This window comes from Hemibagrus wyckioides, linkage group LG06, assembly GCF_019097595.1.
Source record: "Hemibagrus wyckioides isolate EC202008001 linkage group LG06, SWU_Hwy_1.0, whole genome shotgun sequence".
NCBI classification, from domain to species: domain Eukaryota; kingdom Metazoa; phylum Chordata; class Actinopteri; order Siluriformes; family Bagridae; genus Hemibagrus; species Hemibagrus wyckioides.
Genome location: NC_080715.1, coordinates 45,827,341 through 45,830,022, shown reverse-complemented (window position 1 = coordinate 45,830,022; position 2,682 = coordinate 45,827,341).

The window sequence follows — 2,682 nt, the reverse complement described above, 5'->3', positions numbered from 1 at the left end:
TGTAGAACGACCACACTATTTTTATCCCAGGCAGGACAGCCGGCCTGTTTGGGTCCAGGGAATGGGAACAGGTTGGGGGAAGGACCGTGCTTTTCCTGTGCCCCATTCAGGTGGGCAGCAGGTTTGTTTCCTTTTACCTAACCCTAACCCTGCCCCTAACCCTAACCCCGCCCCTAATCCCAACCTCAACCCAATCCCCCTCCCTTCTTTTGAACCTCTTTTCTTTTCTCCTCACCTCTTCATAAATTGACTCAAAAGAGGAATTAAAATCCAAAACTTATACTTACCTGTGATTTGATTCCTCATCTTCAATACTTACCTTTAATTCAGATCCATAACTCCATTCCATTGGCCCAGGGGGGATCTTGCAGACCTGTCCTAGGAAAAAAAGAAATAAGGTTAGAACAATAAAAATTAAAAACTGTATAAGAACAAAATAATTATTCACACAGGGAGAAAAGAGTCTCTTGGATGAGCCCGTGCCCATAAGATCCAAAGGGTTAGCTATTATATAAACTATAATTCTAAAACCTAACCCTAATCCAACCGTAACCCAACCCTAACCCTCAGTACAAATCTCAGACTAGTACACAAGTCTCAGTACAAATCTCAGACTAGTGTACAAGTCACAGTATAAATCTCAGACTAGTATAGTTATCATTACTGAAATAATTAACCTCATTACCAAAACCTATATATCATTACTGAAACTCATGTTTTTTAGATGTTAATTTAATTAATAGAAATATAGTACTTTGATTTTAAATGCATGTGCAAAATCTTAAAATAATGTTCTCTCAGGTTTGTCATGTCATTTTGAAAAAATTTCAGGTTTCTTCAAAATATAAAAAAAATGGTTGTAAATTGTGCACGGTGTTGCGGTAATGAGAGAAATCAGTCAGAATTTAAAAAACTTAAATTAAAAATAAATATTATTTCAGGACTTGAAATAACTGTGCATGACTATTAATAATCCATTTAAAACTGTGATAACGTGTTTGCTTTTCTGACAGTGTTAATGTTTTCACACTGTTGTGGTAATGAGATTTTTTAGGACTTATTTTGGAAATTATGTTCAAAAAGGTGTTAAATGGTAAGTAAACGTTTTTAAATTAATGTTCACAAATACTCCAGACTAATGCTTCTTCTTCTTCTTCTTTTGGCTTTTCCATTCAGGGGTCGCCACAGCGAATCATCTCTCTCCACCTATCCCTATCTTCTGCATCCTCAACACTTACACCCACTAGCTTCATATCCTCATTTATTACATCCATATACCTCCTCTTTGGCCTTCCTCTTATCCACACCATAATAAAACAGCTTGAATCCTGCTCCTATACTACGAGCCTTGCTACCCTTCCACCGGGTCTCCTGTACACACAGTATATCCACCTTCCTTCTCTCCATCATATCAGCCAGCTCTCTACCGTTCCCTGTCATGGTACCAACATTCAGAGTTCCTATTCTCAGTCCTACACTCTTATCTTTCCTCTTCTGTCTCTGTCTAAGCACTCTCTTTCCTCCTCTACTACTTCGACCAACAGTAGCCCAATTTCCACCAGCACCCTGTAGGTCAACGGCGCCGATGGCAGTCGTTGTTAACCCGGGCCTCGATCGATCCGGTATGAAATTTAGAGTACTGACGATTCGCATAGTTAAATTTGGCAATATTTTACGCCGGATGCCCTTCCTGACGAAACCCTCTCTATTTATCCAGGCTTGGGACTGGTGCAGAAGTCACTGGACTGTGACTCCATGGCTAGATTACTCCAGACTAATGCTAATGTCTAAAAAAAAAGTTAATTTAAGCATTTTTAAAATTTTCATGTTTGAAATTTTTAAAACCAAGATTTTGTGAGAATCACCCATATAAGGAAAATTACAACAAAGCGCTATAAATAAACATCTCCTAATAGAAAACTTCAAGTTAACACCTGCACAATCCACAAATGAGATTGAGTTCTTGGAAATTTGGAGGACAAACCAACAATTAGAACTCTTTTCATGTTCTTCAAACCATTCCTGAACAGTTTTTCCAGTGAGACATGGAGCATCATCATGCTGAAAGAGGCTGTTGCCATAAGAGAATACGGTTGGCTATGAAGGTGTACTTGGTAACAATGTTTAAGTAGATGGTACACAGTAAAACTGTGGTGTAAAGGAGTCAGCATGGTCACTATGATCTCTCAGCTCCGCCTACAGCAAGCTGTGATGCTCTGTGTGATCTGACTCCTTTCTAGCAGAGCCAGCATTCACTTTCTCAGCAGTTTGCTCTGTAGTAGCTTTTCTGTGGGATCCATCCAGACAGGCTAGCCTTCACCCTAATCAAGGTGTCATTGAACCTTGGGTGTTCTGCCATTGGTTCACCATTGGTTCTCCTTCCTTGGAGCCCTTTTGGTATGTATTAACCACTGCACACCAATAACAGCACACAGGACCTGCTGTTTTGGAGATGTTCTGCCCCAGTTGTGAAGCCATCACAATTTAGCTGCTCACAAAGTCACTCAGATCCTTAAGCTTGCTATTTTTCCTGCATAAACACATAAAAATGGACTGGATCACACCCACTGACAGGTGAAACTGTAACAAGATAATCAATGTTATTCACTTTACCTGTCATTGGGTCTAATGTTATAGTTGGTGAGTGTATATCAGAGATACAGTGAGTGCAATAAATAAAAT